Source organism: Sorex araneus, chromosome 1 (genome assembly GCF_027595985.1).
Source record: "Sorex araneus isolate mSorAra2 chromosome 1, mSorAra2.pri, whole genome shotgun sequence".
In the NCBI taxonomy this organism is placed as follows: Eukaryota; Metazoa; Chordata; class Mammalia; order Eulipotyphla; family Soricidae; genus Sorex; species Sorex araneus.
The window spans coordinates 311,172,135-311,179,235 of record NC_073302.1 but is presented as its reverse complement, the minus strand read 5'-3'; the positions used below and the strand labels follow the sequence as shown (position 1 = coordinate 311,179,235).

The following is a 7,101-nucleotide window of genomic DNA, read 5'->3' as shown; positions in this document are numbered from 1 at the left end:
ACCAAATTCCACAGGATGGATATGTCATTCCCAACATCCTCCCTTCCAAAATCCAATAGGCCATTTCGTCAGTAAAGACGCATACAGTACCCCATCCAGACAAGGTCAGACCCGAACATCTGAAGAATCTGCCGCCAGTACTCTTCAATACACTGGCTCAGCTCTTCACATGCTACCTTTCTGTATGCAAGGTTCTGTCCCAATGGAAAACCAGCAGGACCATTCTGTTGTACAAGAAGGGAGACATCCACAACATCAGCAACTATTGCTCAATCTGTCTGTTGTCTGTCATCTACAAGTTGTCACTCAGTCATCCTGAATAGAATAGGCAGAACACTAGACAAAGGACAACTATGTGAGCAAGTAAGATTCCAAAAAAGATTCAGCACAATTGACCATATCCACACAGTAACCAAGCTCATTGAGGTTTCGCAAGAGTTCAAGATGCCACTCTGTCTAACGTTCATTGATTTAAAGAAGGCCTTTGATTCTGTTGAGACTGAAGCAGTCATCGAAGCCCTAGTCAAACAGGGCGCTCAAACTCAGTACATCAATATCCTCTGCAAGCTGTATTACGGATTCATCACCAGGATTTCACCATTCTATAAGGAAGTGATCATTGATGTAAAGATAGGGGTTCCGCAGGGTGATACCATTTCACCAAAACTCTTCAATGCCACCCTGGAGAATGTCATGTGATGACTGGAATGGGAAGGAATGGGAGTGAAGATAGATGGTCGCAACTACACCACGTCCACTTTGCTGATGACATCATTCTGATAACACCAAACATTAGCCAAGCGGCTTTGGGAGTAAGATAATTAAATCTATCCTTAAAAAAAAAAAACACTTCTACTTAGGATAGGAAGAAAGTTTTCATAAACAAGAAAACATAATTAAGAAATCACAAGGGATCCTAAATCATTGCAGGGGGAAGAGAAACAAAGAGAAGTATCAGAGGTTGGAGCAATAGTACAGTGGGTATGGCGCTTCCCTTGCAGGAGACCAATAAGGGTTCAATCCCTGGCATCTCATTCATCCTGAGCCCTCCAGGAGTGATTCCTGAATGCATAGCCAGGAGTAAGCCCTGAGCACTGCCAGGTGTCGCCCAAAACCAAAAATAAAATAAAATAAAATAAAGAAAATATCGGTGGTAGACTGGTCTAGACTTGTTAAATAAATCTATACCAAAAATGTGGAAGAAACTATGAAGGTGTCTTAGATATTTCTTTATAAAGTATCAACGGCTAAATCAGTAATCAAAGAAGAAATTTAGTAGGGATGAACAACGAAATCTCTGACAATGCTGACTTTATGGATCAGCAGAATAGCCAGATAAGAAAGGCTCTGGCACCTAATATGGTACCTTGGAGCCCCCGCAGGAATAAACCCTGAGCTCAGATCGAGGAGTGAATCATGAACATCTCAGGATACAGCCCACAATCAAAGAGAGGGGGCGGAAGGAAAGAAAAGAAATTCCCTGTTGTCTAATGCTTATGAAAAATGTCTGCTAAAAGTTGGGATGTGGCAATTTCAGCGAGTCAAAACTTGTTATCAGTATCCACGCAAAGATTTAAAAGCAAGAGAGAGAAGGGCCAGAGAAATGGTATGGAAGTTCAGGCACACACACTTTGCATGCAGTCAACCCTGCAAACTGGGGGTCACCACGACAGCACCCTGTCATGCGTAGGGGATCATGTGGTGCTGGAAATACTCCAATCAATGCCACATGGTCCCTTGAACAGCTGCAGCCCTGAAGACCCCCAAATAGCCAAAACTGGCCAGGAACCATGCTAGGTCCCTGAGCACCACTTGGGAGTTTTAGCCAAAAATAAATAACAAAATAAAAATAAAAACAGGAAGAAATTCAAAGAACTACAAAGGAATTCTAAGTGACAGAGTCTTTTGAGATAATGGATTAATTGAACATGGCCACAGAGGGACCTGAGAGGCCAACGAGCCAAAAGCTCGGAAACCAAGGGATTAGAAACACTCCAAAAACACAGTTCAAGCTGTCCATTAACCTCACTCTTTTTAAATTTATATTCTTTATCTCTGGAAATTTGGTTCTTTTCTCCATTTTATTCCTCTTCTCACAGCTCTATCTTCCATTGCATATATCTCTGCAATATATTTCTTTCACAGCCTGTCCTAGTACTTGCAAGGTTAATGAGGCAGATTTTGCAGTGCATTGGTCTGCTGGCCAGTTGGCTCTCTCTCTACCTCCCTTCCCCCTCTTCCCAAGTGTTTGTGTGTGTGTGTGTGTGTGTGTGTGTGTGTGTGTGTGTGTGTGCGTGCATAAGTGTTTTTATGTACATGTGTGTTCAATGATTGTCAAAGGCAACCCATACCTCTCCTGGGGAGCCACAAGAACCCAACATTTTATCAAAGCACAATGTGCAACCTGGAGGGTTCTTTGAAAAAGGATTTACATTTGCCTTTCAGATGCCTTGTGACCGCTTGCTTTTTCAGATGCTTTCTTATTGGTATGAGACCACTTTAAACTCTGTAAAGTTCTACTAGCCTTCACCACCAGTGATGGGAACAGAAGTGCAAACCAGCATGAGAGCCAATTTATGCTGATTCCCTTCGTAGATGGCTGGTGTGGAATACTTAGGGAGATGTTTCTCTTCGTGGGGTTAGGTGAATGAGTTCCTTGGAGTTCTCACCTTGAAAACGGAACCCTGTGGAAATCCTTTGAGATCCATTTTTTTTTTTGATTTTTGGATTTTTGAGATCCTTGGTCCCTTAGTCCCTGAGTTTGTTAATCTATTTCCAAATCCTTGAATGCAGAATATAGATGATAATCAGGGCTCTCTCATGTTTGACCGTTGCTGCAAAGTAGCCCGAAGGGCAGTTTCATTCCATTTTGTTTAAATACTTAACTCCATCTGACTTAAGAATTCTTTATGAACCTTTATTACCTATATACCTTAAGAAATTTCATTCCCCTGAAGGCGTTTAGAAAGAGCTTAAAAATATTTTACCTGGCACATTCAGTTGTGCTCATCTACCATCCCAGTACCTTCACTGCCATTGTTGCGTGGGCGATTTTATTTCCAAAAACATGTTGTTCCATTTGGAAAAATTACTACGCATATGAAAATCTAAAACAAATTGCCCAGTAATTGCTTACAGTTTCTTAAAATCATGTGTGCTGCCAGAGCATTTAAAGAATATGCTTTACAGGTTATTAATTTAACTACTTACAAGAGTCTGGAAGCAAAACAAGCAGCCCAATTATTGAAACCATAATAGTTGAAGAATAATCAAAACATCCATATTTGGATCTTATAACTATCCCCACTGTCTTAGGCCTTATCCGTGTGAGCTCCATCTCCCATCTGGATTTTGCAATTGCCTCCTGATTGTTTTTTTTATTTCATTTATTTTCCTTGCCACACCAGACCCAGAAATTTGATGTGTCAACCTTATTCAGATGGAAGGTGGGTCAAAGTACACTTCTGTACTGTCGATGACTTCTCATCTTGAAATTCAGCTCGCTGTCTCACTCTCTCAGTGAGTGCTTTATATTTAATCTTGTTTTTCCCCAAATAAGTAGGAATGCTCTTACCCAAAAGCTTTTGTGCATGTGGTTCTCTCTGCATGACGCTGTGTCCACTCAGATGGTATTTAGATTATCCCCTTTCCCTAGAGATCTTGTTCAAATTGAATCTTCTTTGGGGGTAGGGGTGGAGGGTAGAGATAGGCTACACCCTGCAGTAGCACTGTAGCACTGACTTCCCATTGTTTATCGATTTGCTCGAGCGGGCACCAGTAACATCTCCATTGTGAGATTTGTTGTTACTGTTTTTGGCATATCCAATACACCACGGGTAGCTTGCCACGCTCTGCCGTGCAGCCGGGATACTCTTGGTAGCTTGCCGGGATGTCCGAGAGGGATGGAGGAATCAAACCCAGGTCGGCCACATGCAAGGCAAATGCCCTACCCACTATGCTATTGCTCCAGCCCACACCCTGCATTACTCAGGGACTATTCGTGGCACTATGCTTAGGAGTGATCCTTGGTAGTGCTTGGGAACCATATATGGTACTTAAGTGTAAAAAATTACAAAGGTGGCGCACCCGGTAGGGGGAGATGCAATGATGTGTTGTGTTGTGTTCTGTTGTCCACGGGCTCTCGGGACAGTTCTCTCCCTCACGCACCAGCGTTCGGTGTTCTCGAGCTGCTGTGTATGGACTAGATTGGGATGGCTCCTCCTTGTGCTCTGCTTCTGTGTGTGCCGCTGTGTTCTCTTCTGTTTGTCTCCCTATCTCTGTCTCTGTCTCTGTAGTCTCTCCTCTGGTCTCTTCCAACCTCTCTCTCTGCTTCTGTGTCTTCTCGCTTCTGTGTCTTCCCGTGTGTCCTCTCCTGTGTCTTCTTCTGTCTCTTCTCTGTCTCCTGCCCTGCTTCTGTGTCTTCCCTGTTCTTCTCCCGTGTCCTGTCGTGTGTCTTTCCTCCATTTCTTCTGTCTTCTTCTGTCTCCCCCATCTTCCCCTACAGTCTTAGTTTATATAGCAAATTACATAGGGCAGTAACACAAAGGTGGGTTGAACATTAACAAATCAACAAAGAAGATAAGACCATTTCTCGAGGAAATTAACAAAATTTCATCTAAGGAGATTACTAGGAGATCCGCTCAAGGGTGGGGTCCAAACAAGGGTGTGTCAGGGTGTGTCCCTTTCTTCCTCCCTCAGCTAGTAATCTGCTTAAATAGTTATAGTAAATTTACTTCTAATATTTCTAGCAATGTCATTCTGTATGAGCACAGTAAGAGATATATCAGACTTAAAGTTTGGTTCTTCCTGAGGACATTCACTGTATATTCCAGACCACAGTCCTCAGGCCAGATTAGTCTTCCTAACCCCAGCAAGGTCCTAATCTCGTCGTTACTTTTGGATCATGACAGCAATTGTCTATGACCATGCTCTCAACTTATAGTTGAGTATTGTGGCTTTTTGACCTGACCCATTTTGATGCCAGGGTAGCTCACAGCTTGCCCTGGGTCCATTCTGTCCCTCATTGGGACCCTGCTTTTGGGGTACTAGGAACTAGGGGCAACTGAATTGAGAAAGCAGATGCCCAGGAGTAAATATTATTGGAGTCAATCAGCTCCCAAGTTACAAAGCATAGCACTCCCTGGTGGTCTAGTGATTAGGATTCGGCGCTCTCACCGCTGCGGCCCGGGTTCGATTCCCGGTCAGGGAAGCTCCGTTTGCGTTGGTGGTATAGTGGTGAGCATAGCTGCCTTCCAAGTTACAAAGCATAACATTAATTGTCTTCCTGTGTCCATACAGAAAGGACATTGCTTTAAGGTAAACTAAGTTCCCTGCGGCAAGGCTAAAAGGACAAACCCCATGTAATCCTACACTTAAGATTCGAACCAAGTCTATGGGATGCCTGACATTTGCCTTAACCCCTATAATATCTTTCTGGCTTCAGAAAGCATCTCTTATATAGACATTCTCAGATTATTTTAAGCAGAAATTCTCCCTCACCCTTCTTCAGCATTCCAAATCCTATTTCTCTGCTCTCTTTTTCCCTATCAGCATTTATCTACTATTGCAGCACTATAGCACTGTAGCACAGTTGCATTATTGTCCCATTGTTCATCGATTTGCTTGAGTGGGCACCAGTAATGTCTCCATTGTGAGACTTGTTGTTACTGTTTTTGGCATATTGAATACACCATGGGTAGCTTGCCAGGCTCTGCCATGGGGGCTGGATACTCCTGGTAGCTTGCTGGGCTCTCCGAGAGGAATGAAGGAATCAAATCTGGGTCGGCCACATGCAAGGTCCTACCTATCGCTGGTAGGTATTGCTATCGCTATATGCTATCACTCCAGTCCTATCTACTATTACACTATCTAAATAAATGAGCTAATATTTGGAAAATAATAGAACTATTGCTTAGCACATAAGTAACATACCAGATTGTTTGATAATAATGTAGAATAATTAACATACAGTGTAAATTGTCTCACTCCATTGGGACAGGAGTTTCTAGGCTTTTTACTTTATTTTTGTATCTCATTATCTAGAACAAAGGCTAAAACAGGATACAATGCTTCAAAACGTGTTGAGTAAATTGGAATATCTTTCCATATACAATAAGTGATTAAAGAAATGATCCAATTTGTTAAAGTCATTTTATATAGTTTGAGAAATAGAAGTCATCCCATAAGACCAAGACCTTGAAGACCATTTCTCCAAAAAGAAATGTAATTAAAATTCAAATTTTAAACGTCTTTGCAATATGCCAAAGGTATATTTATCAAAATGACAGTATTTTGAGCTCTTCTGAAGACCGGCACTCTTGGCTTGCATTTTCCTGTTGTGGATCTCCAGTCTGCCTTTTAACTTAGAGCGGCATGCTCAAATAAAGAGAAAATGCATTTGTTTGTTTTTCAGTTGCTAGAAAATAGGTAAAGATGAAATGTCCTTGTATCAGCAAGATATAGTAAAACATAGTTGGAATATAATATTTGGAGTGAACAGATACTGGCTCCATGTCCAGCTTCTGAGTCCTGGATCATATGCAGTAATCTCCCAGAATCTCTCTCTGTAATTTTGTACCTCTGTTTTTTTGCATGCAATTTTATTTGTAACCTGAAAATGCCTGAATAGGCTTTCAGCCAGGAATCATTACCCAAAATAATCCCATCTTATTGATAACTAAACAAAAAAAATATTCAGCAAGTGGTGTCAAAAACTTTTTCACATGCCGTTTAGTGGAAAGAGTTTGTCTGGGATATGCAGAGAACAGTCTTTCCTTGGCCCCTTTCTCCTGGTCTGTACAACTTCACTTCTCTCCAAAGATCCTGGTTATTCAGCACTACCCATAACAGTCTAGAGAACCAGAAAATGTGTGACCTAGAAAGTCCTTCTTTAATTTGGGCACCTGACACCTTCAAACCAAATGGATGTGTTTCTTGGCAACACTGATATTCTCTTAAAGTGTTACTTTTGATGCCACTGGGGCAGAATGGACAGGAGCTATGCCAATAGAAGGAAGAAGAATTCCCTACCTGCCCTCAACTTGTTTCCTACCCTGATCCCCCAGGTGTTATAATTCAAAGGGACATCGAGCTAAACTCTAC

At 42.0% G+C, this 7,101-nt stretch overlaps 1 non-coding gene across 1 annotated transcript; it reads left to right on the top strand.

Moving 5' to 3' along the window:
- Window positions 1–5,137: 5,137 nt before the first annotated feature.
- Window positions 5,138–5,209, top strand: TRNAE-CUC (transfer RNA glutamic acid (anticodon CUC)). The gene has a single exon. It is a non-coding gene; the product is annotated as a tRNA-Glu (tRNA).
- The last annotated feature ends 1,892 nt before the right edge of the window (window positions 5,210–7,101 follow it).